Genomic DNA, 26,578 nt, shown 5'->3' on the forward strand with positions numbered 1-26,578 from the left:
ATACAAAGGGTCAGAAGAGGAACTGATTCAGGGTTACAATTTGGACTTCGCAGACAACAGGAGCACTAAATGGTGCTGAGGGGGACTCAATAAAGTGGACCGGCCGCCTAATGTAAGCAATTGTGCACAAATATTGTACGATGACTAGCGTTGCCGGTGCTTTTTTCTTAAAGAGTCAGTTCTTGGCACCCATTCCCTACTTGACTCAGCCTAATCTTCAAGAATATTTGTCAAGAACTAAAAAAAATCCAGAAACGGTTTAACCTCCCCGTCGGGGAATTGAACCCCGGTCTCCCGCGTGACAGGCGGGGATACTGACCACTATACTAACGAGGAGACGTGAGGGCATGAAATGAACAGCTGCTGATGTCTGCACAGCATCCAGCGACCACCTAGCTGGCCTAGGGGGGTCTCATTTTCCCCCGTCAAACGGCTTGCCCGATCTAAGGCTAATTTCTTTCTTTTTATCGGCACCAGGCTTAAAACTCAGTTTAAGGCGATAGTTCCGGGCTATGTTTGACTCCAGAGTTGAATCTGTCATCCCGCATTTCCTCAGCAAATCAAGCTACCCATCTCAAGTCTCATGAGCTGAGGACGGCAAAGTCCCTGTGGGCTTAGGACAGTCAAAGAAACCCCTGGGCTGCATGCTAAGCCCCTTTTCGGCTTCACTTTCCGAATCCTGCCCTAGCTTGCGATTAGTTTTTTTCTCACTTCTTGCCCCCATCTCCCACCTTGCCTCATGGTCTCCCCTCCTCTGCGCACCTGACAGTTTGCCTGCCCTTCCACTGCCTGTCTCCAGACTTTCCAAGGAGAAAAGGCAAAGCACTAAAGCGGGCCGGGCAACGGGTCAAGTTCCGCTTTCGGCGACTAGCAGGGAGGTAGCGTGGCCGAGCGGTCTAAGGCGCTGGATTAAGGCTCCAGTCTCTTCGGAGGCGTGGGTTCAAATCCCACCGCTGCCACTTTTCCTGGCCTTGCATTTTAAAGAAGAACGTAACGTTGACCTCTTCCTTCATTAGTGCCACCTCTGTCGCAATGAGCAAGCGGATGGTATGCCACACCCTGCAGGAAAAAGGTTTCGCTTCTGACGTCTTGCTTTTCTGGACATCCAGTCTCAAGTTTCCCATCTGGAACGGCGCTCCCTGCTGCTTTGTGAAGGCTTGCTGCAAGAGCCTTCGAAACCCAGGAGCTCTTGCGTTGAGCTGTGACGCGTCCTGGGAAGACCTCCCGTTGCAGCGGAATGAGCCCCACTTCCAGGGCGTGCTGGTAGCAAATTTCCCACAGCCCACAGGGAGCAAACGATCCCAGGTGTGATGTATCACCAGGAGAGGCTGAGATGAGAGTAGGGGTTCACGCGTGTGCCCGGACCGAGGTTAATGATGGGATTAGAGCTAGGGTTAGATGCAGGGAAAGAGTGAGAGTTATAATTAGGGATAAAGCTAACAGGTGATCATTACTCGTCATGTAACATGATACAAAGGGTCAGAAGAGGAACTGATTCAGGGTTACAATTTGGACTTCGCAGACAACAGGAGCACTAAATGGTGCTGAGGGGGACTCAATAAAGTGGACCGGCCGCCTAATGTAAGCAATTGTGCACAAATATTGTACGATGACTAGCGTTGCCGGTGCTTTTTTCTTAAAGAGTCAGTTCTTGGCACCCATTCCCTACTTGACTCAGCCTAATCTTCAAGAATATTTGTCAAGAACTAAAAAAAATCCAGAAACGGTTTAACCTCCCCGTCGGGGAATTGAACCCCGGTCTCCCGCGTGACAGGCGGGGATACTGACCACTATACTAACGAGGAGACGTGAGGGCATGAAATGAACAGCTGCTGATGTCTGCACAGCATCCAGCGACCACCTAGCTGGCCTAGGGGGGTCTCATTTTCCCCCGTCAAACGGCTTGCCCGATCTAAGGCTAATTTCTTTCTTTTTATCGGCACCAGGCTTAAAACTCAGTTTAAGGCGATAGTTCCGGGCTATGTTTGACTCCAGAGTTGAATCTGTCATCCCGCATTTCCTCAGCAAATCAAGCTACCCATCTCAAGTCTCATGAGCTGAGGACGGCAAAGTCCCTGTGGGCTTAGGACAGTCAAAGAAACCCCTGGGCTGCATGCTAAGCCCCTTTTCGGCTTCACTTTCCGAATCCTGCCCTAGCTTGCGATTAGTTTTTTTCTCACTTCTTGCCCCCATCTCCCACCTTGCCTCATGGTCTCCCCTCCTCTGCGCACCTGACAGTTTGCCTGCCCTTCCACTGCCTGTCTCCAGACTTTCCAAGGAGAAAAGGCAAAGCACTAAAGCGGGCCGGGCAACGGGTCAAGTTCCGCTTTCGGCGACTAGCAGGGAGGTAGCGTGGCCGAGCGGTCTAAGGCGCTGGATTAAGGCTCCAGTCTCTTCGGAGGCGTGGGTTCAAATCCCACCGCTGCCACTTTTCCTGGCCTTGCATTTTAAAGAAGAACGTAACGTTGACCTCTTCCTTCATTAGTGCCACCTCTGTCGCAATGCGCAAGCGGATGGTATGCCACACCCTGCAGGAAAAAGGTTTCGCTTCTGACGTCTTGCTTTTCTGGACATCCAGTCTCAAGTTTCCCATCTGGAACGGCGCTCCCTGCTGCTTTGTGAAGGCTTGCTGCAAGAGCCTTCGAAACCCAGGAGCTCTTGCGTTGAGCTGTGACGCGTCCTGGGAAGACCTCCCGTTGCAGCGGAATGAGCCCCACTTCCAGGGCGTGCTGGTAGCAAATTTCCCACAGCCCACAGGGAGCAAACGATCCCAGGTGTGATGTATCACCAGGAGAGGCTGAGATGAGAGTAAGGGTTCACGCGTGTGCCCGGACCGAGGTTAATGATGGGATTAGAGCTAGGGTTAGATGCAGGGAAAGAGTGAGAGTTATAATTAGGGATAAAGCTAACAGGTGATCATTACTCGTCATGTAACATGATACAAAGGGTCAGAAGAGGAACTGATTCAGGGTTACAATTTGGACTTCGCAGACAACAGGAGCACTAAATGGTGCTGAGGGGGACTCAATAAAGTGGACCGGCCGCCTAATGTAAGCAATTGTGCACAAATATTGTACGATGACTAGCGTTGCCGGTGCTTTTTTCTTAAAGAGTCAGTTCTTGGCACCCATTCCCTACTTGACTCAGCCTAATCTTCAAGAATATTTGTCAAGAACTAAAAAAAATCCAGAAACGGTTTAACCTCCCCGTCGGTGAATTGAACCCCGGTCTCCCGCGTGACAGGCGGGGATACTGACCACTATACTAACGAGGAGACGTGAGGGCATGAAATGAACAGCTGCTGATGTCTGCACAGCATCCAGCGACCACCTAGCTGGCCTAGGGGGGTCTCATTTTCCCCCGTCAAACGGCTTGCCCGATCTAAGGCTAATTTCTTTCTTTTTATCGGCACCAGGCTTAAAACTCAGTTTAAGGCGATAGTTCCGGGCTATGTTTGACTCCAGAGTTGAATCTGTCATCCCGCATTTCCTCAGCAAATCAAGCTACCCATCTCAAGTCTCATGAGCTGAGGACGGCAAAGTCCCTGTGGGCTTAGGACAGTCAAAGAAACCCCTGGGCTGCATGCTAAGCCCCTTTTCGGCTTCACTTTCCGAATCCTGCCCTAGCTTGCGATTAGTTTTTTTCTCACTTCTTGCCCCCATCTCCCACCTTGCCTCATGGTCTCCCCTCCTCTGCGCACCTGACAGTTTGCCTGCCCTTCCACTGCCTGTCTCCAGACTTTCCAAGGAGAAAAGGCAAAGCACTAAAGCGGGCCGGGCAACGGGTCAAGTTCCGCTTTCGGCGACTAGCAGGGAGGTAGCGTGGCCGAGCGGTCTAAGGCGCTGGATTAAGGCTCCAGTCTCTTCGGAGGCGTGGGTTCAAATCCCACCGCTGCCACTTTTCCTGGCCTTGCATTTTAAAGAAGAACGTAACGTTGACCTCTTCCTTCATTAGTGCCACCTCTGTCGCAATGAGCAAGCGGATGGTATGCCACACCCTGCAGGAAAAAGGTTTCGCTTCTGACGTCTTGCTTTTCTGGACATCCAGTCTCAAGTTTCCCATCTGGAACGGCGCTCCCTGCTGCTTTGTGAAGGCTTGCTGCAAGAGCCTTCGAAACCCAGGAGCTCTTGCGTTGAGCTGTGACGCGTCCTGGGAAGACCTCCCGTTGCAGCGGAATGAGCCCCACTTCCAGGGCGTGCTGGTAGCAAATTTCCCACAGCCCACAGGGAGCAAACGATCCCAGGTGTGATGTATCACCAGGAGAGGCTGAGATGAGAGTAGGGGTTCACGCGTGTGCCCGGACCGAGGTTAATGATGGGATTAGAGCTAGGGTTAGATGCAGGGAAAGAGTGAGAGTTATAATTAGGGATAAAGCTAACAGGTGATCATTACTCGTCATGTAACATGATACAAAGGGTCAGAAGAGGAACTGATTCAGGGTTACAATTTGGACTTCGCAGACAACAGGAGCACTAAATGGTGCTGAGGGGGACTCAATAAAGTGGACCGGCCGCCTAATGTAAGCAATTGTGCACAAATATTGTACGATGACTAGCGTTGCCGGTGCTTTTTTCTTAAAGAGTCAGTTCTTGGCACCCATTCCCTACTTGACTCAGCCTAATCTTCAAGAATATTTGTCAAGAACTAAAAAAAATCCAGAAACGGTTTAACCTCCCCGTCGGGGAATTGAACCCCGGTCTCCCGCTACTGACCACTATACTAACGAGGAGACGTGAGGGCATGAAATGAACAGCTGCTGATGTCTGCACAGCATCCAGCGACCACCTAGCTGGCCTAGGGGGGTCTCATTTTCCCCCGTCAAACGGCTTGCCCGATCTAAGGCTAATTTCTTTCTTTTTATCGGCACCAGGCTTAAAACTCAGTTTAAGGCGATAGTTCCGGGCTATGTTTGACTCCAGAGTTGAATCTGTCATCCCGCATTTCCTCAGCAAATCAAGCTACCCATCTCAAGTCTCATGAGCTGAGGACGGCAAAGTCCCTGTGGGCTTAGGACAGTCAAAGAAACCCCTGGGCTGCATGCTAAGCCCCTTTTCGGCTTCACTTTCCGAATCCTGCCCTAGCTTGCGATTAGTTTTTTTCTCACTTCTTGCCCCCATCTCCCACCTTGCCTCATGGTCTCCCCTCCTCTGCGCACCTGACAGTTTGCCTGCCCTTCCACTGCCTGTCTCCAGACTTTCCAAGGAGAAAAGGCAAAGCACTAAAGCGGGCCGGGCAACGGGTCAAGTTCCGCTTTCGGCGACTAGCAGGGAGGTAGCGTGGCCGAGCGGTCTAAGGCGCTGGATTAAGGCTCCAGTCTCTTCGGAGGCGTGGGTTCAAATCCCACCGCTGCCACTTTTCCTGGCCTTGCATTTTAAAGAAGAACGTAACGTTGACCTCTTCCTTCATTAGTGCCACCTCTGTCGCAATGAGCAAGCGGATGGTATGCCACACCCTGCAGGAAAAAGGTTTCGCTTCTGACGTCTTGCTTTTCTGGACATCCAGTCTCAAGTTTCCCATCTGGAACGGCGCTCCCTGCTGCTTTGTGAAGGCTTGCTGCAAGAGCCTTCGAAACCCAGGAGCTCTTGCGTTGAGCTGTGACGCGTCCTGGGAAGACCTCCCGTTGCAGCGGAATGAGCCCCACTTCCAGGGCGTGCTGGTAGCAAATTCCCCACAGCCCACAGGGAGCAAACGATCCCAGGTGTGATGTATCACCAGGAGAGGCTGAGATGAGAGTAGGGGTTCACGCGTGTGCCCGGACCGAGGTTAATGATGGGATTAGAGCTAGGGTTAGATGCAGGGAAAGAGTGAGAGTTATAATTAGGGATAAAGCTAACAGGTGATCATTACTCGTCATGTAACATGATACAAAGGGTCAGAAGAGGAACTGATTCAGGGTTACAATTTGGACTTCGCAGACAACAGGAGCACTAAATGGTGCTGAGGGGGACTCAATAAAGTGGACCGGCCGCCTAATGTAAGCAATTGTGCACAAATATTGTACGATGACTAGCGTTGCCGGTGCTTTTTTCTTAAAGAGTCAGTTCTTGGCACCCATTCCCTACTTGACTCAGCCTAATCTTCAAGAATATTTGTCAAGAACTAAAAAAAATCCAGAAACGGTTTAACCTCCCCGTCGGGGAATTGAACCCCGGTCTCCCGCGTGACAGGCGGGGATACTGACCACTATACTAACGAGGAGACGTGAGGGCATGAAATGAACAGCTGCTGATGTCTGCACAGCATCCAGCGACCACCTAGCTGGCCTAGGGGGGTCTCATTTTCCCCCGTCAAACGGCTTGCCCGATCTAAGGCTAATTTCTTTCTTTTTATCGGCACCAGGCTTAAAACTCAGTTTAAGGCGATAGTTCCGGGCTATGTTTGACTCCAGAGTTGAATCTGTCATCCCGCATTTCCTCAGCAAATCAAGCTACCCATCTCAAGTCTCATGAGCTGAGGACGGCAAAGTCCCTGTGGGCTTAGGACAGTCAAAGAAACCCCTGGGCTGCATGCTAAGCCCCTTTTCGGCTTCACTTTCCGAATCCTGCCCTAGCTTGCGATTAGTTTTTTTCTCACTTCTTGCCCCCATCTCCCACCTTGCCTCATGGTCTCCCCTCCTCTGCGCACCTGACAGTTTGCCTGCCCTTCCACTGCCTGTCTCCAGACTTTCCAAGGAGAAAAGGCAAAGCACTAAAGCGGGCCGGGCAACGGGTCAAGTTCCGCTTTCGGCGACTAGCAGGGAGGTAGCGTGGCCGAGCGGTCTAAGGCGCTGGATTAAGGCTCCAGTCTCTTCGGAGGCGTGGGTTCAAATCCCACCGCTGCCACTTTTCCTGGCCTTGCATTTTAAAGAAGAACGTAACGTTGACCTCTTCCTTCATTAGTGCCACCTCTGTCGCAATGAGCAAGCGGATGGTATGCCACACCCTGCAGGAAAAAGGTTTCGCTTCTGACGTCTTGCTTTTCTGGACATCCAGTCTCAAGTTTCCCATCTGGAACGGCGCTCCCTGCTGCTTTGTGAAGGCTTGCTGCAAGAGCCTTCGAAACCCAGGAGCTCTTGCGTTGAGCTGTGACGCGTCCTGGGAAGACCTCCCGTTGCAGCGGAATGAGCCCCACTTCCAGGGCGTGCTGGTAGCAAATTTCCCACAGCCCACAGGGAGCAAACGATCCCAGGTGTGATGTATCACCAGGAGAGGCTGAGATGAGAGTAGGGGTTCACGCGTGTGCCCGGACCGAGGTTAATGATGGGATTAGAGCTAGGGTTAGATGCAGGGAAAGAGTGAGAGTTATAATTAGGGATAAAGCTAACAGGTGATCATTACTCGTCATGTAACATGATACAAAGGGTCAGAAGAGGAACTGATTCAGGGTTACAATTTGGACTTCGCAGACAACAGGAGCACTAAATGGTGCTGAGGGGGACTCAATAAAGTGGACCGGCCGCCTAATGTAAGCAATTGTGCACAAATATTGTACGATGACTAGCGTTGCCGGTGCTTTTTTCTTAAAGAGTCAGTTCTTGGCACCCATTCCCTACTTGACTCAGCCTAATCTTCAAGAATATTTGTCAAGAACTAAAAAAAATCCAGAAACGGTTTAACCTCCCCGTCGGGGAATTGAACCCCGGTCTCCCGCGTGACAGGCGGGGATACTGACCACTATACTAACGAGGAGACGTGAGGGCATGAAATGAACAGCTGCTGATGTCTGCACAGCATCCAGCGACCACCTAGCTGGCCTAGGGGGGTCTCATTTTCCCCCGTCAAACGGCTTGCCCGATCTAAGGCTAATTTCTTTCTTTTTATCGGCACCAGGCTTAAAACTCAGTTTAAGGCGATAGTTCCGGGCTATGTTTGACTCCAGAGTTGAATCTGTCATCCCGCATTTCCTCAGCAAATCAAGCTACCCATCTCAAGTCTCATGAGCTGAGGACGGCAAAGTCCCTGTGGGCTTAGGACAGTCAAAGAAACCCCTGGGCTGCATGCTAAGCCCCTTTTCGGCTTCACTTTCCGAATCCTGCCCTAGCTTGCGATTAGTTTTTTTCTCACTTCTTGCCCCCATCTCCCACCTTGCCTCATGGTCTCCCCTCCTCTGCGCACCTGACAGTTTGCCTGCCCTTCCACTGCCTGTCTCCAGACTTTCCAAGGAGAAAAGGCAAAGCACTAAAGCGGGCCGGGCAACGGGTCAAGTTCCGCTTTCGGCGACTAGCAGGGAGGTAGCGTGGCCGAGCGGTCTAAGGCGCTGGATTAAGGCTCCAGTCTCTTCGGAGGCGTGGGTTCAAATCCCACCGCTGCCACTTTTCCTGGCCTTGCATTTTAAAGAAGAACGTAACGTTGACCTCTTCCTTCATTAGTGCCACCTCTGTCGCAATGAGCAAGCGGATGGTATGCCACACCCTGCAGGAAAAAGGTTTCGCTTCTGACGTCTTGCTTTTCTGGACATCCAGTCTCAAGTTTCCCATCTGGAACGGCGCTCCCTGCTGCTTTGTGAAGGCTTGCTGCAAGAGCCTTCGAAACCCAGGAGCTCTTGCGTTGAGCTGTGACGCGTCCTGGGAAGACCTCCCGTTGCAGCGGAATGAGCCCCACTTCCAGGGCGTGCTGGTAGCAAATTTCCCACAGCCCACAGGGAGCAAACGATCCCAGGTGTGATGTATCACCAGGAGAGGCTGAGATGAGAGTAGGGGTTCACGCGTGTGCCCGGACCGAGGTTAATGATGGGATTAGAGCTAGGGTTAGATGCAGGGAAAGAGTGAGAGTTATAATTAGGGATAAAGCTAACAGGTGATCATTACTCGTCATGTAACATGATACAAAGGGTCAGAAGAGGAACTGATTCAGGGTTACAATTTGGACTTCGCAGACAACAGGAGCACTAAATGGTGCTGAGGGGGACTCAATAAAGTGGACCGGCCGCCTAATGTAAGCAATTGTGCACAAATATTGTACGATGACTAGCGTTGCCGGTGCTTTTTTCTTAAAGAGTCAGTTCTTGGCACCCATTCCCTACTTGACTCAGCCTAATCTTCAAGAATATTTGTCAAGAACTAAAAAAAATCCAGAAACAGTTTAACCTCCCCGTCGGGGAATTGAACCCCGGTCTCCCGCGTGACAGGCGGGGATACTGACCACTATACTAACGAGGAGACGTGAGGGCATGAAATGAACAGCTGCTGATGTCTGCACAGCATCCAGCGACCACCTAGCTGGCCTAGGGGGGTCTCATTTTCCCCCGTCAAACGGCTTGCCCGATCTAAGGCTAATTTCTTTCTTTTTATCGGCACCAGGCTTAAAACTCAGTTTAAGGCGATAGTTCCGGGCTATGTTTGACTCCAGAGTTGAATCTGTCATCCCGCATTTCCTCAGCAAATCAAGCTACCCATCTCAAGTCTCATGAGCTGAGGACGGCAAAGTCCCTGTGGGCTTAGGACAGTCAAAGAAACCCCTGGGCTGCATGCTAAGCCCCTTTTCGGCTTCACTTTCCGAATCCTGCCCTAGCTTGCGATTAGTTTTTTTCTCACTTCTTGCCCCCATCTCCCACCTTGCCTCATGGTCTCCCCTCCTCTGCGCACCTGACAGTTTGCCTGCCCTTCCACTGCCTGTCTCCAGACTTTCCAAGGAGAAAAGGCAAAGCACTAAAGCGGGCCGGGCAACGGGTCAAGTTCCGCTTTCGGCGACTAGCAGGGAGGTAGCGTGGCCGAGCGGTCTAAGGCGCTGGATTAAGGCTCCAGTCTCTTCGGAGGCGTGGGTTCAAATCCCACCGCTGCCACTTTTCCTGGCCTTGCATTTTAAAGAAGAACGTAACGTTGACCTCTTCCTTCATTAGTGCCACCTCTGTCGCAATGAGCAAGCGGATGGTATGCCACACCCTGCAGGAAAAAGGTTTCGCTTCTGACGTCTTGCTTTTCTGGACATCCAGTCTCAAGTTTCCCATCTGGAACGGCGCTCCCTGCTGCTTTGTGAAGGCTTGCTGCAAGAGCCTTCGAAACCCAGGAGCTCTTGCGTTGAGCTGTGACGCGTCCTGGGAAGACCTCCCGTTGCAGCGGAATGAGCCCCACTTCCAGGGCGTGCTGGTAGCAAATTTCCCACAGCCCACAGGGAGCAAACGATCCCAGGTGTGATGTATCACCAGGAGAGGCTGAGATGAGAGTAGGGGTTCACGCGTGTGCCCGGACCGAGGTTAATGATGGGATTAGAGCTAGGGTTAGATGCAGGGAAAGAGTGAGAGTTATAATTAGGGATAAAGCTAACAGGTGATCATTACTCGTCATGTAACATGATACAAAGGGTCAGAAGAGGAACTGATTCAGGGTTACAATTTGGACTTCGCAGACAACAGGAGCACTAAATGGTGCTGAGGGGGACTCAATAAAGTGGACCGGCCGCCTAATGTAAGCAATTGTGCACAAATATTGTACGATGACTAGCGTTGCCGGTGCTTTTTTCTTAAAGAGTCAGTTCTTGGCACCCATTCCCTACTTGACTCAGCCTAATCTTCAAGAATATTTGTCAAGAACTAAAAAAAATCCAGAAACGGTTTAACCTCCCCGTCGGGGAATTGAACCCCGGTCTCCCGCGTGACAGGCGGGGATACTGACCACTATACTAACGAGGAGACGTGAGGGCATGAAATGAACAGCTGCTGATGTCTGCACAGCATCCAGCGACCACCTAGCTGGCCTAGGGGGGTCTCATTTTCCCCCGTCAAACGGCTTGCCCGATCTAAGGCTAATTTCTTTCTTTTTATCGGCACCAGGCTTAAAACTCAGTTTAAGGCGATAGTTCCGGGCTATGTTTGACTCCAGAGTTGAATCTGTCATCCCGCATTTCCTCAGCAAATCAAGCTACCCATCTCAAGTCTCATGAGCTGAGGACGGCAAAGTCCCTGTGGGCTTAGGACAGTCAAAGAAACCCCTGGGCTGCATGCTAAGCCCCTTTTCGGCTTCACTTTCCGAATCCTGCCCTAGCTTGCGATTAGTTTTTTTCTCACTTCTTGCCCCCATCTCCCACCTTGCCTCATGGTCTCCCCTCCTCTGCGCACCTGACAGTTTGCCTGCCCTTCCACTGCCTGTCTCCAGACTTTCCAAGGAGAAAAGGCAAAGCACTAAAGCGGGCCGGGCAACGGGTCAAGTTCCGCTTTCGGCGACTAGCAGGGAGGTAGCGTGGCCGAGCGGTCTAAGGCGCTGGATTAAGGCTCCAGTCTCTTCGGAGGCGTGGGTTCAAATCCCACCGCTGCCACTTTTCCTGGCCTTGCATTTTAAAGAAGAACGTAACGTTGACCTCTTCCTTCATTAGTGCCACCTCTGTCGCAATGAGCAAGCGGATGGTATGCCACACCCTGCAGGAAAAAGGTTTCGCTTCTGACGTCTTGCTTTTCTGGACATCCAGTCTCAAGTTTCCCATCTGGAACGGCGCTCCCTGCTGCTTTGTGAAGGCTTGCTGCAAGAGCCTTCGAAACCCAGGAGCTCTTGCGTTGAGCTGTGACGCGTCCTGGGAAGACCTCCCGTTGCAGCGGAATGAGCCCCACTTCCAGGGCGTGCTGGTAGCAAATTTCCCACAGCCCACAGGGAGCAAACGATCCCAGGTGTGATGTATCACCAGGAGAGGCTGAGATGAGAGTAGGGGTTCACGCGTGTGCCCGGACCGAGGTTAATGATGGGATTAGAGCTAGGGTTAGATGCAGGGAAAGAGTGAGAGTTATAATTAGGGATAAAGCTAACAGGTGATCATTACTCGTCATGTAACATGATACAAAGGGTCAGAAGAGGAACTGATTCAGGGTTACAATTTGGACTTCGCAGACAACAGGAGCACTAAATGGTGCTGAGGGGGACTCAATAAAGTGGACCGGCCGCCTAATGTAAGCAATTGTGCACAAATATTGTACGATGACTAGCGTTGCCGGTGCTTTTTTCTTAAAGAGTCAGTTCTTGGCACCCATTCCCTACTTGACTCAGCCTAATCTTCAAGAATATTTGTCAAGAACTAAAAAAAATCCAGAAACGGTTTAACCTCCCCGTCGGTGAATTGAACCCCGGTCTCCCGCGTGACAGGCGGGGATACTGACCACTATACTAACGAGGAGACGTGAGGGCATGAAATGAACAGCTGCTGATGTCTGCACAGCATCCAGCGACCACCTAGCTGGCCTAGGGGGGTCTCATTTTCCCCCGTCAAACGGCTTGCCCGATCTAAGGCTAATTTCTTTCTTTTTATCGGCACCAGGCTTAAAACTCAGTTTAAGGCGATAGTTCCGGGCTATGTTTGACTCCAGAGTTGAATCTGTCATCCCGCATTTCCTCAGCAAATCAAGCTACCCATCTCAAGTCTCATGAGCTGAGGACGGCAAAGTCCCTGTGGGCTTAGGACAGTCAAAGAAACCCCTGGGCTGCATGCTAAGCCCCTTTTCGGCTTCACTTTCCGAATCCTGCCCTAGCTTGCGATTAGTTTTTTTCTCACTTCTTGCCCCCATCTCCCACCTTGCCTCATGGTCTCCCCTCCTCTGCGCACCTGACAGTTTGCCTGCCCTTCCACTGCCTGTCTCCAGACTTTCCAAGGAGAAAAGGCAAAGCACTAAAGCGGGCCGGGCAACGGGTCAAGTTCCGCTTTCGGCGACTAGCAGGGAGGTAGCGTGGCCGAGCGGTCTAAGGCGCTGGATTAAGGCTCCAGTCTCTTCGGAGGCGTGGGTTCAAATCCCACCGCTGCCACTTTTCCTGGCCTTGCATTTTAAAGAAGAACGTAACGTTGACCTCTTCCTTCATTAGTGCCACCTCTGTCGCAATGAGCAAGCGGATGGTATGCCACACCCTGCAGGAAAAAGGTTTCGCTTCTGACGTCTTGCTTTTCTGGACATCCAGTCTCAAGTTTCCCATCTGGAACGGCGCTCCCTGCTGCTTTGTGAAGGCTTGCTGCAAGAGCCTTCGAAACCCAGGAGCTCTTGCGTTGAGCTGTGACGCGTCCTGGGAAGACCTCCCGTTGCAGCGGAATGAGCCCCACTTCCAGGGCGTGCTGGTAGCAAATTTCCCACAGCCCACAGGGAGCAAACGATCCCAGGTGTGATGTATCACCAGGAGAGGCTGAGATGAGAGTAGGGGTTCACGCGTGTGCCCGGACCGAGGTTAATGATGGGATTAGAGCTAGGGTTAGATGCAGGGAAAGAGTGAGAGTTATAATTAGGGATAAAGCTAACAGGTGATCATTACTCGTCATGTAACATGATACAAAGGGTCAGAAGAGGAACTGATTCAGGGTTACAATTTGGACTTCGCAGACAACAGGAGCACTAAATGGTGCTGAGGGGGACTCAATAAAGTGGACCGGCCGCCTAATGTAAGCAATTGTGCACAAATATTGTACGATGACTAGCGTTGCCGGTGCTTTTTTCTTAAAGAGTCAGTTCTTGGCACCCATTCCCTACTTGACTCAGCCTAATCTTCAAGAATATTTGTCAAGAACTAAAAAAAATCCAGAAACGGTTTAACCTCCCCGTCGGGGAATTGAACCCCGGTCTCCCGCGTGACAGGCGGGGATACTGACCACTATACTAACGAGGAGACGTGAGGGCATGAAATGAACAGCTGCTGATGTCTGCACAGCATCCAGCGACCACCTAGCTGGCCTAGGGGGGTCTCATTTTCCCCCGTCAAACGGCTTGCCCGATCTAAGGCTAATTTCTTTCTTTTTATCGGCACCAGGCTTAAAACTCAGTTTAAGGCGATAGTTCCGGGCTATGTTTGACTCCAGAGTTGAATCTGTCATCCCGCATTTCCTCAGCAAATCAAGCTACCCATCTCAAGTCTCATGAGCTGAGGACGGCAAAGTCCCTGTGGGCTTAGGACAGTCAAAGAAACCCCTGGGCTGCATGCTAAGCCCCTTTTCGGCTTCACTTTCCGAATCCTGCCCTAGCTTGCGATTAGTTTTTTTCTCACTTCTTGCCCCCATCTCCCACCTTGCCTCATGGTCTCCCCTCCTCTGCGCACCTGACAGTTTGCCTGCCCTTCCACTGCCTGTCTCCAGACTTTCCAAGGAGAAAAGGCAAAGCACTAAAGCGGGCCGGGCAACGGGTCAAGTTCCGCTTTCGGCGACTAGCAGGGAGGTAGCGTGGCCGAGCGGTCTAAGGCGCTGGATTAAGGCTCCAGTCTCTTCGGAGGCGTGGGTTCAAATCCCACCGCTGCCACTTTTCCTGGCCTTGCATTTTAAAGAAGAACGTAACGTTGACCTCTTCCTTCATTAGTGCCACCTCTGTCGCAATGAGCAAGCGGATGGTATGCCACACCCTGCAGGAAAAAGGTTTCGCTTCTGACGTCTTGCTTTTCTGGACATCCAGTCTCAAGTTTCCCATCTGGAACGGCGCTCCCTGCTGCTTTGTGAAGGCTTGCTGCAAGAGCCTTCGAAACCCAGGAGCTCTTGCGTTGAGCTGTGACGCGTCCTGGGAAGACCTCCCGTTGCAGCGGAATGAGCCCCACTTCCAGGGCGTGCTGGTAGCAAATTTCCCACAGCCCACAGGGAGCAAACGATCCCAGGTGTGATGTATCACCAGGAGAGGCTGAGATGAGAGTAAGGGTTCACGCGTGTGCCCGGACCGAGGTTAATGATGGGATTAGAGCTAGGGTTAGATGCAGGGAAAGAGTGAGAGTTATAATTAGGGATAAAGCTAACAGGTGATCATTACTCGTCATGTAACATGATACAAAGGGTCAGAAGAGGAACTGATTCAGGGTTACAATTTGGACTTCGCAGACAACAGGAGCACTAAATGGTGCTGAGGGGGACTCAATAAAGTGGACCGGCCGCCTAATGTAAGCAATTGTGCACAAATATTGTACGATGACTAGCGTTGCCGGTGCTTTTTTCTTAAAGAGTCAGTTCTTGGCACCCATTCCCTACTTGACTCAGCCTAATCTTCAAGAATATTTGTCAAGAACTAAAAAAAATCCAGAAAAGGTTTAACCTCCCCGTCGGGGAATTGAACCCCGGTCTCCCGCGTGACAGGCGGGGATACTGACCACTATACTAACGAGGAGACGTGAGGGCATGAAATGAACAGCTGCTGATGTCTGCACAGCATCCAGCGACCACCTAGCTGGCCTAGGGGGTCTCATTTTCCCCCGTCAAACGGCTTGCCCGATCTAAGGCTAATTTCTTTCTTTTTATCGGCACCAGGCTTAAAACTCAGTTTAAGGCGATAGTTCCGGGCTATGTTTGACTCCAGAGTTGAATCTGTCATCCCGCATTTCCTCAGCAAATCAAGCTACCCATCTCAAGTCTCATGAGCTGAGGACGGCAAAGTCCCTGTGGGCTTAGGACAGTCAAAGAAACCCCTGGGCTGCATGCTAAGCCCCTTTTCGGCTTCACTTTCCGAATCCTGCCCTAGCTTGCGATTAGTTTTTTTCTCACTTCTTGCCCCCATCTCCCACCTTGCCTCATGGTCTCCCCTCCTCTGCGCACCTGACAGTTTGCCTGCCCTTCCACTGCCTGTCTCCAGACTTTCCAAGGAGAAAAGGCAAAGCACTAAAGCGGGCCGGGCAACGGGTCAAGTTCCGCTTTCGGCGACTAGCAGGGAGGTAGCGTGGCCGAGCGGTCTAAGGCGCTGGATTAAGGCTCCAGTCTCTTCGGAGGCGTGGGTTCAAATCCCACCGCTGCCACTTTTCCTGGCCTTGCATTTTAAAGAAGAACGTAACGTTGACCTCTTCCTTCATTAGTGCCACCTCTGTCGCAATGAGCAAGCGGATGGTATGCCACACCCTGCAGGAAAAAGGTTTCGCTTCTGACGTCTTGCTTTTCTGGACATCCAGTCTCAAGTTTCCCATCTGGAACGGCGCTCCCTGCTGCTTTGTGAAGGCTTGCTGCAAGAGCCTTCGAAACCCAGGAGCTCTTGCGTTGAGCTGTGACGCGTCCTGGGAAGACCTCCCGTTGCAGCGGAATGAGCCCCACTTCCAGGGCGTGCTGGTAGCAAATTTCCCACAGCCCACAGGGAGCAAACGATCCCAGGTGTGATGTATCACCAGGAGAGGCTGAGATGAGAGTAAGGGTTCACGCGTGTGCCCGGACAGAGGTTAATGATGGGATTAGAGCTAGGGTTAGATGCAGGGAAAGAGTGAGAGTTATAATTAGGGATAAAGCTAACAGGTGATCATTACTCGTCATGTAACATGATACAAAGGGTCAGAAGAGGAACTGATTCAGGGTTACAATTTGGACTTCGCAGACAACAGGAGCACTAAATGGTGCTGAGGGGGACTCAATAAAGTGGACCGGCCGCCTAATGTAAGCAATTGTGCACAAATATTGTACGATGACTAGCGTTGCCGGTGCTTTTTTCTTAAAGAGTCAGTTCTTGGCACCCATTCCCTACTTGACTCAGCCTAATCTTCAAGAATATTTGTCAAGAACTAAAAAAAATCCAGAAAAGGTTTAACCTCCCCGTCGAGGAATTGAACCCCGGTCTCCCGCGTGACAGGCGGGGATACTGACCACTATACTAACGAGGAGACGTGAGGGCATGAAATGAACAGCTGCTGATGTCTGCACAGCATCCAGCGACCACCTAGCTGGCCTAGGGGGTCTCATTTTCCCCCGTCAAACGGCTTGCCCGATCTAAGGCTAATTTCTTTCTTTTTATCGGCACCAGGCTTAAAACTCAGTTTAAGGCGATAGTTCCGGGCTATGTTTGACTCCAGAGTTGAATCTGTCATCCCGCATTTCCTCAGCAAATCAAGCTACCCATCTCAAGTCTCATGAGCTGAGGACGGCAAAGTCCCTGTGGGCTTAGGACAGTCAAAGAAACCCCTGGGCTGCATGCTAAGCCCCTTTTCGGCTTCACTTTCCGAATCCTGCCCTAGCTTGCGATTAGTTTTTTTCTCACTTCTTGCCCCCATCTCCCACCTTGCCTCATGGTCTCCCCTCCTCTGCGCACCTGACAGTTTGCCTGCCCTTCCACTGCCTGTCTCCAGACTTTCCAAGGAGAAAAGGCAAAGCACTAAAGCGGGCCGGGCAACGGGTCAAGTTCCGCTTTCGGCGACTAGCAGGGAGGTAGCGTGGCCGAGCGGTCTAAGGCGCTGGATTAAGGCTCCAGTCTCTTCGGAGGCGTGGGTTCAAATCCCACCGCTGCCACTTTTCCTGGCCTTGCATTTTAAAGAAGAACGTAACGTTGACCTCTTCCTTCATTAGTGCCACCTCTGTCGCAATGAGCAAGCGGATGGTATGCCACACCCTGCAGGAAAAAGGTTTCGCTTCTGACGTCTTGCTTTTCTGGACATCCAGTCTCAAGTTTCCCATCTGGAACGGCGCTCCCTGCTGCTTTGTGAAGGCTTGCTGCAAGAGCCTTCGAAACCCAGGAGCTCTTGCGTTGAGCTGTGACGCGTCCTGGGAAGACCTCCCGTTGCAGCGGAATGAGCCCCACTTCCAGGGCGTGCTGGTAGCAAATTTCCCACAGCCCACAGGGAGCAAACGATCCCAGGTGTGATGTATCACCAGGAGAGGCTGAGATGAGAGTAAGGGTTCACGCGTGTGCCCGGACCGAGGTTAATGATGGGATTAGAGCTAGGGTTAGATGCAGGGAAAGAGTGAGAGTTATAATTAGGGATAAAGCTAACAGGTGATCATTACTCGTCATGTAACATGATACAAAGGGTCAGAAGAGGAACTGATTCAGGGTTACAATTTGGACTTCGCAGACAACAGGAGCACTAAATGGTGCTGAGGGGGACTCAATAAAGTGGACCGGCCGCCTAATGTAAGCAATTGTGCACAAATATTGTACGATGACTAGCGTTGCCGGTGCTTTTTTCTTAAAGAGTCAGTTCTTGGCACCCATTCCCTACTTGACTCAGCCTAATCTTCAAGAATATTTGTCAAGAACTAAAAAAAATCCAGAAACGGTTTAACCTCCCCGTCGGTGAATTGAACCCCGGTCTCCCGCGTGACAGGCGGGGATACTGACCACTATACTAACGAGGAGACGTGAGGGCATGAAATGAACAGCTGCTGATGTCTGCACAGCATCCAGCGACCACCTAGCTGGCCTAGGGGGGTCTCATTTTCCCCCGTCAAACGGCTTGCCCGATCTAAGGCTAATTTCTTTCTTTTTATCGGCACCAGGCTTAAAACTCAGTTTAAGGCGATAGTTCCGGGCTATGTTTGACTCCAGAGTTGAATCTGTCATCCCGCATTTCCTCAGCAAATCAAGCTACCCATCTCAAGTCTCATGAGCTGAGGACGGCAAAGTCCCTGTGGGCTTAGGACAGTCAAAGAAACCCCTGGGCTGCATGCTAAGCCCCTTTTCGGCTTCACTTTCCGAATCCTGCCCTAGCTTGCGATTAGTTTTTTTCTCACTTCTTGCCCCCATCTCCCACCTTGCCTCATGGTCTCCCCTCCTCTGCGCACCTGACAGTTTGCCTGCCCTTCCACTGCCTGTCTCCAGACTTTCCAAGGAGAAAAGGCAAAGCACTAAAGCGGGCCGGGCAACGGGTCAAGTTCCGCTTTCGGCGACTAGCAGGGAGGTAGCGTGGCCGAGCGGTCTAAGGCGCTGGATTAAGGCTCCAGTCTCTTCGGAGGCGTGGGTTCAAATCCCACCGCTGCCACTTTTCCTGGCCTTGCATTTTAAAGAAGAACGTAACGTTGACCTCTTCCTTCATTAGTGCCACCTCTGTCGCAATGAGCAAGCGGATGGTATGCCACACCCTGCAGGAAAAAGGTTTCGCTTCTGACGTCTTGCTTTTCTGGACATCCAGTCTCAAGTTTCCCATCTGGAACGGCGCTCCCTGCTGCTTTGTGAAGGCTTGCTGCAAGAGCCTTCGAAACCCAGGAGCTCTTGCGTTGAGCTGTGACGCGTCCTGGGAAGACCTCCCGTTGCAGCGGAATGAGCCCCACTTCCAGGGCGTGCTGGTAGCAAATTTCCCACAGCCCACAGGGAGCAAACGATCCCAGGTGTGATGTATCACCAGGAGAGGCTGAGATGAGAGTAGGGGTTCACGCGTGTGCCCGGACCGAGGTTAATGATGGGATTAGAGCTAGGGTTAGATGCAGGGAAAGAGTGAGAGTTATAATTAGGGATAAAGCTAACAGGTGATCATTACTCGTCATGTAACATGATACAAAGGGTCAGAAGAGGAACTGATTCAGGGTTACAATTTGGACTTCGCAGACAACAGGAGCACTAAATGGTGCTGAGGGGGACTCAATAAAGTGGACCGGCCGCCTAATGTAAGCAATTGTGCACAAATATTGTACGATGACTAGCGTTGCCGGTGCTTTTTTCTTAAAGAGTCAGTTCTTGGCACCCATTCCCTACTTGACTCAGCCTAATCTTCAAGAATATTTGTCAAGAACTAAAAAAAATCCAGAAACGGTTTAACCTCCCCGTCGGGGAATTGAACCCCGGTCTCCCGCTACTGACCACTATACTAACGAGGAGACGTGAGGGCATGAAATGAACAGCTGCTGATGTCTGCACAGCATCCAGCGACCACCTAGCTGGCCTAGGGGGGTCTCATTTTCCCCCGTCAAACGGCTTGCCCGATCTAAGGCTAATTTCTTTCTTTTTATCGGCACCAGGCTTAAAACTCAGTTTAAGGCGATAGTTCCGGGCTATGTTTGACTCCAGAGTTGAATCTGTCATCCCGCATTTCCTCAGCAAATCAAGCTACCCATCTCAAGTCTCATGAGCTGAGGACGGCAAAGTCCCTGTGGGCTTAGGACAGTCAAAGAAACCCCTGGGCTGCATGCTAAGCCCCTTTTCGGCTTCACTTTCCGAATCCTGCCCTAGCTTGCGATTAGTTTTTTTCTCACTTCTTGCCCCCATCTCCCACCTTGCCTCATGGTCTCCCCTCCTCTGCGCACCTGACAGTTTGCCTGCCCTTCCACTGCCTGTCTCCAGACTTTCCAAGGAGAAAAGGCAAAGCACTAAAGCGGGCCGGGCAACGGGTCAAGTTCCGCTTTCGGCGACTAGCAGGGAGGTAGCGTGGCCGAGCGGTCTAAGGCGCTGGATTAAGGCTCCAGTCTCTTCGGAGGCGTGGGTTCAAATCCCACCGCTGCCACTTTTCCTGGCCTTGCATTTTAAAGAAGAACGTAACGTTGACCTCTTCCTTCATTAGTGCCACCTCTGTCGCAATGAGCAAGCGGATGGTATGCCACACCCTGCAGGAAAAAGGTTTCGCTTCTGACGTCTTGCTTTTCTGGACATCCAGTCTCAAGTTTCCCATCTGGAACGGCGCTCCCTGCTGCTTTGTGAAGGCTTGCTGCAAGAGCCTTCGAAACCCAGGAGCTCTTGCGTTGAGCTGTGACGCGTCCTGGGAAGACCTCCCGTTGCAGCGGAATGAGCCCCACTTCCAGGGCGTGCTGGTAGCAAATTCCCCACAGCCCACAGGGAGCAAACGATCCCAGGTGTGATGTATCACCAGGAGAGGCTGAGATGAGAGTAGGGGTTCACGCGTGTGCCCGGACCGAGGTTAATGATGGGATTAGAGCTAGGGTTAGATGCAGGGAAAGAGTGAGAGTTATAATTAGGGATAAAGCTAACAGGTGATCATTACTCGTCATGTAACATGATACAAAGGGTCAGAAGAGGAACTGATTCAGGGTTACAATTTGGACTTCGCAGACAACAGGAGCACTAAATGGTGCTGAGGGGGACTCAATAAAGTGGACCGGCCGCCTAATGTAAGCAATTGTGCACAAATATTGTACGATGACTAGCGTTGCCGGTGCTTTTTTCTTAAAGAGTCAGTTCTTGGCACCCATTCCCTACTTGACTCAGCCTAATCTTCAAGAATATTTGTCAAGAACTAAAAAAAATCCAGAAACGGTTTAACCTCCCCGTCGGGGAATTGAACCCCGGTCTCCCGCGTGACAGGCGGGGATACTGACCACTATACTAACGAGGAGACGTGAGGGCATGAAATGAACAGCTGCTGATGTCTGCACAGCATCCAGCGACCACCTAGCTGGCCTAGGGGGGTCTCATTTTCCCCCGTCAAACGGCTTGCCCGATCTAAGGCTAATTTCTTTCTTTTTATCGGCACCAGGCTTAAAACTCAGTTTAAGGCGATAGTTCCGGGCTATGTTTGACTCCAGAGTTGAATCTGTCATCCCGCATTTCCTCAGCAAATCAAGCTACCCATCTCAAGTCTCATGAGCTGAGGACGGCAAAGTCCCTGTGGGCTTAGGACAGTCAAAGAAACCCCTGGGCTGCATGCTAAGCCCCTTTTCGGCTTCACTTTCCGAATCCTGCCCTAGCTTGCGATTAGTTTTTTTCTCACTTCTTGCCCCCATCTCCCACCTTGCCTCATGGTCTCCCCTCCTCTGCGCACCTGACAGTTTGCCTGCCCTTCCACTGCCTGTCTCCAGACTTTCCAAGGAGAAAAGGCAAAGCACTAAAGCGGGCCGGGCAACGGGTCAAGTTCCGCTTTCGGCGACTAGCAGGGAGGTAGCGTGGCCGAGCGGTCTAAGGCGCTGGATTAAGGCTCCAGTCTCTTCGGAGGCGTGGGTTCAAATCCCACCGCTGCCACTTTTCCTGGCCTTGCATTTTAAAGAAGAACGTAACGTTGACCTCTTCCTTCATTAGTGCCACCTCTGTCGCAATGAGCAAGCGGATGGTATGCCACACCCTGCAGGAAAAAGGTTTCGCTTCTGACGTCTTGCTTTTCTGGACATCCAGTCTCAAGTTTCCCATCTGGAACGGCGCTCCCTGCTGCTTTGTGAAGGCTTGCTGCAAGAGCCTTCGAAACCCAGGAGCTCTTGCGTTGAGCTGTGACGCGTCCTGGGAAGACCTCCCGTTGCAGCGGAATGAGCCCCACTTCCAGGGCGTGCTGGTAGCAAATTTCCCACAGCCCACAGGGAGCAAACGATCCCAGGTGTGATGTATCACCAGGAGAGGCTGAGATGAGAGTAGGGGTTCACGCGTGTGCCCGGACCGAGGTTAATGATGGGATTAGAGCTAGGGTTAGATGCAGGGAAAGAGTGAGAGTTATAATTAGGGATAAAGCTAACAGGTGATCATTACTCGTCATGTAACATGATACAAAGGGTCAGAAGAGGAACTGATTCAGGGTTACAATTTGGACTTCGCAGACAACAGGAGCACTAAATGGTGCTGAGGGGGACTCAATAAAGTGGACCGGCCGCCTAATGTAAGCAATTGTGCACAAATATTGTACGATGACTAGCGTTGCCGGTGCTTTTTTCTTAAAGAGTCAGTTCTTGGCACCCATTCCCTACTTGACTCAGCCTAATCTTCAAGAATATTTGTCAAGAACTAAAAAAAATCCAGAAACGGTTTAACCTCCCCGTCGGGGAATTGAACCCCGGTCTCCCGCGTGACAGGCGGGGATACTGACCACTATACTAACGAGGAGACGTGAGGGCATGAAATGAACAGCTGCTGATGTCTGCACAGCATCCAGCGACCACCTAGCTGGCCTAGGGGGGTCTCATTTTCCCCCGTCAAACGGCTTGCCCGATCTAAGGCTAATTTCTTTCTTTTTATCGGCACCAGGCTTAAAACTCAGTTTAAGGCGATAGTTCCGGGCTATGTTTGACTCCAGAGTTGAATCTGTCATCCCGCATTTCCTCAGCAAATCAAGCTACCCATCTCAAGTCTCATGAGCTGAGGACGGCAAAGTCCCTGTGGGCTTAGGACAGTCAAAGAAACCCCTGGGCTGCATGCTAAGCCCCTTTTCGGCTTCACTTTCCGAATCCTGCCCTAGCTTGCGATTAGTTTTTTTCTCACTTCTTGCCCCCATCTCCCACCTTGCCTCATGGTCTCCCCTCCTCTGCGCACCTGACAGTTTGCCTGCCCTTCCACTGCCTGTCTCCAGACTTTCCAAGGAGAAAAGGCAAAGCACTAAAGCGGGCCGGGCAACGGGTCAAGTTCCGCTTTCGGCGACTAGCAGGGAGGTAGCGTGGCCGAGCGGTCTAAGGCGCTGGATTAAGGCTCCAGTCTCTTCGGAGGCGTGGGTTCAAATCCCACCGCTGCCACTTTTCCTGGCCTTGCATTTTAAAGAAGAACGTAACGTTGACCTCTTCCTTCATTAGTGCCACCTCTGTCGCAATGAGCAAGCGGATGGTATGCCACACCCTGCAGGAAAAAGGTTTCGCTTCTGACGTCTTGCTTTTCTGGACATCCAGTCTCAAGTTTCCCATCTGGAACGGCGCTCCCTGCTGCTTTGTGAAGGCTTGCTGCAAGAGCCTTCGAAACCCAGGAGCTCTTGCGTTGAGCTGTGACGCGTCCTGGGAAGACCTCCCGTTGCAGCGGAATGAGCCCCACTTCCAGGGCGTGCTGGTAGCAAATTTCCCACAGCCCACAGGGAGCAAACGATCCCAGGTGTGATGTATCACCAGGAGAGGCTGAGATGAGAGTAGGGGTTCACGCGTGTGCCCGGACCGAGGTTAATGATGGGATTAGAGCTAGGGTTAGATGCAGGGAAAGAGTGAGAGTTATAATTAGGGATAAAGCTAACAGGTGATCATTACTCGTCATGTAACATGATACAAAGGGTCAGAAGAGGAACTGATTCAGGGTTACAATTTGGACTTCGCAGACAACAGGAGCACTAAATGGTGCTGAGGGGGACTCAATAAAGTGGACCGGCCGCCTAATGTAAGCAATTGTGCACAAATATTGTACGATGACTAGCGTTGCCGGTGCTTTTTTCTTAAAGAGTCAGTTCTTGGCACCCATTCCCTACTTGACTCAGCCTAATCTTCAAGAATATTTGTCAAGAACTAAAAAAAATCCAGAAACAGTTTAACCTCCCCGTCGGGGAATTGAACCCCGGTCTCCCGCGTGACAGGCGGGGATACTGACCACTATACTAACGAGGAGACGTGAGGGCATGAAATGAACAGCTGCTGATGTCTGCACAGCATCCAGCGACCACCTAGCTGGCCTAGGGGGGTCTCATTTTCCCCCGTCAAACGGCTTGCCCGATCTAAGGCTAATTTCTTTCTTTTTATCGGCACCAGGCTTAAAACTCAGTTTAAGGCGATAGTTCCGGGCTATGTTTGACTCCAGAGTTGAATCTGTCATCCCGCATTTCCTCAGCAAATCAAGCTACCCATCTCAAGTCTCATGAGCTGAGGACGGCAAAGTCCCTGTGGGCTTAGGACAGTCAAAGAAACCCCTGGGCTGCATGCTAAGCCCCTTTTCGGCTTCACTTTCCGAATCCTGCCCTAGCTTGCGATTAGTTTTTTTCTCACTTCTTGCCCCCATCTCCCACCTTGCCTCATGGTCTCCCCTCCTCTGCGCACCTGACAGTTTGCCTGCCCTTCCACTGCCTGTCTCCAGACTTTCCAAGGAGAAAAGGCAAAGCACTAAAGCGGGCCGGGCAACGGGTCAAGTTCCGCTTTCGGCGACTAGCAGGGAGGTAGCGTGGCCGAGCGGTCTAAGGCGCTGGATTAAGGCTCCAGTCTCTTCGGAGGCGTGGGTTCAAATCCCACCGCTGCCACTTTTCCTGGCCTTGCATTTTAAAGAAGAACGTAACGTTGACCTCTTCCTTCATTAGTGCCACCTCTGTCGCAATGAGCAAGCGGATGGTATGCCACACCCTGCAGGAAAAAGGTTTCGCTTCTGACGTCTTGCTTTTCTGGACATCCAGTCTCAAGTTTCCCATCTGGAACGGCGCTCCCTGCTGCTTTGTGAAGGCTTGCTGCAAGAGCCTTCGAAACCCAGGAGCTCTTGCGTTGAGCTGTGACGCGTCCTGGGAAGACCTCCCGTTGCAGCGGAATGAGCCCCACTTCCAGGGCGTGCTGGTAGCAAATTTCCCACAGCCCACAGGGAGCAAACGATCCCAGGTGTGATGTATCACCAGGAGAGGCTGAGATGAGAGTAGGGGTTCACGCGTGTGCCCGGACCGAGGTTAATGATGGGATTAGAGCTAGGGTTAGATGCAGGGAAAGAGTGAGAGTTATAATTAGGGATAAAGCTAACAGGTGATCATTACTCGTCATGTAACATGATACAAAGGGTCAGAAGAGGAACTGATTCAGGGTTACAATTTGGACTTCGCAGACAACAGGAGCACTAAATGGTGCTGAGGGGGACTCAATAAAGTGGACCGGCCGCCTAATGTAAGCAATTGTGCACAAATATTGTACGATGACTAGCGTTGCCGGTGCTTTTTTCTTAAAGAGTCAGTTCTTGGCACCCATTCCCTACTTGACTCAGACTAATCTTCAAGAATATTTGTCAAGAACTAAAAAAAATCCAGAAACGGTTTAACCTCCCCGTCGGGGAATTGAACCCCGGTCTCCCGCGTGACAGGCGGGGATACTGACCACTATACTAACGAGGAGACGTGAGGGCATGAAATGAACAGCTGCTGATGTCTGCACAGCATCCAGCGACCACCTAGCTGGCCTAGGGGGGTCTCATTTTCCCCCGTCAAACGGCTTGCCCGATCTAAGGCTAATTTCTTTCTTTTTATCGGCACCAGGCTTAAAACTCAGTTTAAGGCGATAGTTCCGGGCTATGTTTGACTCCAGAGTTGAATCTGTCATCCCGCATTTCCTCAGCAAATCAAGCTACCCATCTCAAGTCTCATGAGCTGAGGACGGCAAAGTCCCTGTGGGCTTAGGACAGTCAAAGAAACCCCTGGGCTGCATGCTAAGCCCCTTTTCGGCTTCACTTTCCGAATCCTGCCCTAGCTTGCGATTAGTTTTTTTCTCACTTCTTGCCCCCATCTCCCACCTTGCCTCATGGTCTCCCCTCCTCTGCGCACCTGACAGTTTGCCTGCCCTTCCACTGCCTGTCTCCAGACTTTCCAAGGAGAAAAGGCAAAGCACTAAAGCGGGCCGGGCAACGGGTCAAGTTCCGCTTTCGGCGACTAGCAGGGAGGTAGCGTGGCCGAGCGGTCTAAGGCGCTGGATTAAGGCTCCAGTCTCTTCGGAGGCGTGGGTTCAAATCCCACCGCTGCCACTTTTCCTGGCCTTGCATTTTAAAGAAGAACGTAACGTTGACCTCTTCCTTCATTAGTGCCACCTCTGTCGCAATGAGCAAGCGGATGGTATGCCACACCCTGCAGGAAAAAGGTTTCGCTTCTGACGTCTTGCTTTTCTGGACATCCAGTCTCAAGTTTCCCATCTGGAACGGCGCTCCCTGCTGCTTTGTGAAGGCTTGCTGCAAGAGCCTTCGAAACCCAGGAGCTCTTGCGTTGAGCTGTGACGCGTCCTGGGAAGACCTCCCGTTGCAGCGGAATGAGCCCCACTTCCAGGGCGTGCTGGTAGCAAATTTCCCACAGCCCACAGGGAGCAAACGATCCCAGGTGTGATGTATCACCAGGAGAGGCTGAGATGAGAGTAGGGGTTCACGCGTGTGCCCGGACCGAGGTTAATGATGGGATTAGAGCTAGGGTTAGATGCAGGGAAAGAGTGAGAGTTATAATTAGGGATAAAGCTAACAGGTGATCATTACTCGTCATGTAACATGATACAAAGGGTCAGAAGAGGAACTGATTCAGGGTTACAATTTGGACTTCGCAGACAACAGGAGCACTAAATGGTGCTGAGGGGGACTCAATAAAGTGGACCGGCCGCCTAATGTAAGCAATTGTGCACAAATATTGTACGATGACTAGCGTTGCCGGTGCTTTTTT

At 51.5% G+C, this 26,578-nt stretch overlaps 30 non-coding genes across 30 annotated transcripts; 18 read left to right on the forward strand and 12 right to left on the reverse strand.

Moving 5' to 3' along the window:
• Positions 1–264: 264 nt before the first annotated feature.
• TRNAD-GUC (transfer RNA aspartic acid (anticodon GUC)) lies at positions 265–336 on the reverse strand. Its single transcript has one exon. It is a non-coding gene; the product is annotated as a tRNA-Asp (tRNA).
• A 541-nt stretch (positions 337–877) lies between these two features.
• Positions 878–959, forward strand: TRNAL-AAG (transfer RNA leucine (anticodon AAG)). The gene has a single exon. It is a non-coding gene; the product is annotated as a tRNA-Leu (tRNA).
• A 774-nt stretch (positions 960–1,733) lies between these two features.
• TRNAD-GUC (transfer RNA aspartic acid (anticodon GUC)) lies at positions 1,734–1,805 on the reverse strand. Its single transcript has one exon. It is a non-coding gene; the product is annotated as a tRNA-Asp (tRNA).
• Positions 1,806–2,346: 541 nt separating this feature from the next.
• Positions 2,347–2,428, forward strand: TRNAL-AAG (transfer RNA leucine (anticodon AAG)). Its single transcript has one exon. It is a non-coding gene; the product is annotated as a tRNA-Leu (tRNA).
• A 1,387-nt stretch (positions 2,429–3,815) lies between these two features.
• On the forward strand, positions 3,816–3,897 carry TRNAL-AAG (transfer RNA leucine (anticodon AAG)). The gene has a single exon. It is a non-coding gene; the product is annotated as a tRNA-Leu (tRNA).
• Positions 3,898–5,270: 1,373 nt separating this feature from the next.
• TRNAL-AAG (transfer RNA leucine (anticodon AAG)) lies at positions 5,271–5,352 on the forward strand. The gene has a single exon. It is a non-coding gene; the product is annotated as a tRNA-Leu (tRNA).
• A 774-nt stretch (positions 5,353–6,126) lies between these two features.
• On the reverse strand, positions 6,127–6,198 carry TRNAD-GUC (transfer RNA aspartic acid (anticodon GUC)). Its single transcript has one exon. It is a non-coding gene; the product is annotated as a tRNA-Asp (tRNA).
• Positions 6,199–6,739: 541 nt separating this feature from the next.
• Positions 6,740–6,821, forward strand: TRNAL-AAG (transfer RNA leucine (anticodon AAG)). Its single transcript has one exon. It is a non-coding gene; the product is annotated as a tRNA-Leu (tRNA).
• Positions 6,822–7,595: 774 nt separating this feature from the next.
• Positions 7,596–7,667, reverse strand: TRNAD-GUC (transfer RNA aspartic acid (anticodon GUC)). The gene has a single exon. It is a non-coding gene; the product is annotated as a tRNA-Asp (tRNA).
• Positions 7,668–8,208: 541 nt separating this feature from the next.
• TRNAL-AAG (transfer RNA leucine (anticodon AAG)) lies at positions 8,209–8,290 on the forward strand. The gene has a single exon. It is a non-coding gene; the product is annotated as a tRNA-Leu (tRNA).
• A 774-nt stretch (positions 8,291–9,064) lies between these two features.
• Positions 9,065–9,136, reverse strand: TRNAD-GUC (transfer RNA aspartic acid (anticodon GUC)). The gene has a single exon. It is a non-coding gene; the product is annotated as a tRNA-Asp (tRNA).
• A 541-nt stretch (positions 9,137–9,677) lies between these two features.
• On the forward strand, positions 9,678–9,759 carry TRNAL-AAG (transfer RNA leucine (anticodon AAG)). The gene has a single exon. It is a non-coding gene; the product is annotated as a tRNA-Leu (tRNA).
• Positions 9,760–10,533: 774 nt separating this feature from the next.
• TRNAD-GUC (transfer RNA aspartic acid (anticodon GUC)) lies at positions 10,534–10,605 on the reverse strand. The gene has a single exon. It is a non-coding gene; the product is annotated as a tRNA-Asp (tRNA).
• A 541-nt stretch (positions 10,606–11,146) lies between these two features.
• Positions 11,147–11,228, forward strand: TRNAL-AAG (transfer RNA leucine (anticodon AAG)). The gene has a single exon. It is a non-coding gene; the product is annotated as a tRNA-Leu (tRNA).
• Positions 11,229–12,615: 1,387 nt separating this feature from the next.
• TRNAL-AAG (transfer RNA leucine (anticodon AAG)) lies at positions 12,616–12,697 on the forward strand. The gene has a single exon. It is a non-coding gene; the product is annotated as a tRNA-Leu (tRNA).
• Positions 12,698–13,471: 774 nt separating this feature from the next.
• Positions 13,472–13,543, reverse strand: TRNAD-GUC (transfer RNA aspartic acid (anticodon GUC)). The gene has a single exon. It is a non-coding gene; the product is annotated as a tRNA-Asp (tRNA).
• A 541-nt stretch (positions 13,544–14,084) lies between these two features.
• Positions 14,085–14,166, forward strand: TRNAL-AAG (transfer RNA leucine (anticodon AAG)). Its single transcript has one exon. It is a non-coding gene; the product is annotated as a tRNA-Leu (tRNA).
• Positions 14,167–14,940: 774 nt separating this feature from the next.
• Positions 14,941–15,012, reverse strand: TRNAD-GUC (transfer RNA aspartic acid (anticodon GUC)). The gene has a single exon. It is a non-coding gene; the product is annotated as a tRNA-Asp (tRNA).
• A 540-nt stretch (positions 15,013–15,552) lies between these two features.
• TRNAL-AAG (transfer RNA leucine (anticodon AAG)) lies at positions 15,553–15,634 on the forward strand. The gene has a single exon. It is a non-coding gene; the product is annotated as a tRNA-Leu (tRNA).
• A 1,386-nt stretch (positions 15,635–17,020) lies between these two features.
• TRNAL-AAG (transfer RNA leucine (anticodon AAG)) lies at positions 17,021–17,102 on the forward strand. Its single transcript has one exon. It is a non-coding gene; the product is annotated as a tRNA-Leu (tRNA).
• Positions 17,103–18,489: 1,387 nt separating this feature from the next.
• Positions 18,490–18,571, forward strand: TRNAL-AAG (transfer RNA leucine (anticodon AAG)). The gene has a single exon. It is a non-coding gene; the product is annotated as a tRNA-Leu (tRNA).
• Positions 18,572–19,944: 1,373 nt separating this feature from the next.
• On the forward strand, positions 19,945–20,026 carry TRNAL-AAG (transfer RNA leucine (anticodon AAG)). The gene has a single exon. It is a non-coding gene; the product is annotated as a tRNA-Leu (tRNA).
• A 774-nt stretch (positions 20,027–20,800) lies between these two features.
• TRNAD-GUC (transfer RNA aspartic acid (anticodon GUC)) lies at positions 20,801–20,872 on the reverse strand. The gene has a single exon. It is a non-coding gene; the product is annotated as a tRNA-Asp (tRNA).
• A 541-nt stretch (positions 20,873–21,413) lies between these two features.
• Positions 21,414–21,495, forward strand: TRNAL-AAG (transfer RNA leucine (anticodon AAG)). The gene has a single exon. It is a non-coding gene; the product is annotated as a tRNA-Leu (tRNA).
• Positions 21,496–22,269: 774 nt separating this feature from the next.
• On the reverse strand, positions 22,270–22,341 carry TRNAD-GUC (transfer RNA aspartic acid (anticodon GUC)). The gene has a single exon. It is a non-coding gene; the product is annotated as a tRNA-Asp (tRNA).
• Positions 22,342–22,882: 541 nt separating this feature from the next.
• Positions 22,883–22,964, forward strand: TRNAL-AAG (transfer RNA leucine (anticodon AAG)). Its single transcript has one exon. It is a non-coding gene; the product is annotated as a tRNA-Leu (tRNA).
• Positions 22,965–23,738: 774 nt separating this feature from the next.
• Positions 23,739–23,810, reverse strand: TRNAD-GUC (transfer RNA aspartic acid (anticodon GUC)). The gene has a single exon. It is a non-coding gene; the product is annotated as a tRNA-Asp (tRNA).
• A 541-nt stretch (positions 23,811–24,351) lies between these two features.
• On the forward strand, positions 24,352–24,433 carry TRNAL-AAG (transfer RNA leucine (anticodon AAG)). The gene has a single exon. It is a non-coding gene; the product is annotated as a tRNA-Leu (tRNA).
• Positions 24,434–25,207: 774 nt separating this feature from the next.
• TRNAD-GUC (transfer RNA aspartic acid (anticodon GUC)) lies at positions 25,208–25,279 on the reverse strand. The gene has a single exon. It is a non-coding gene; the product is annotated as a tRNA-Asp (tRNA).
• A 541-nt stretch (positions 25,280–25,820) lies between these two features.
• On the forward strand, positions 25,821–25,902 carry TRNAL-AAG (transfer RNA leucine (anticodon AAG)). The gene has a single exon. It is a non-coding gene; the product is annotated as a tRNA-Leu (tRNA).
• Positions 25,903–26,578: the final 676 nt, after the last annotated feature.

Source organism: Ambystoma mexicanum, unplaced genomic scaffold (assembly GCF_040938575.1).
Source record: "Ambystoma mexicanum isolate Mex_15411 unplaced genomic scaffold, UKY_AmexF1_1 Mex_scaf20, whole genome shotgun sequence".
In the NCBI taxonomy this organism is placed as follows: Eukaryota; Metazoa; Chordata; class Amphibia; order Caudata; family Ambystomatidae; genus Ambystoma; species Ambystoma mexicanum.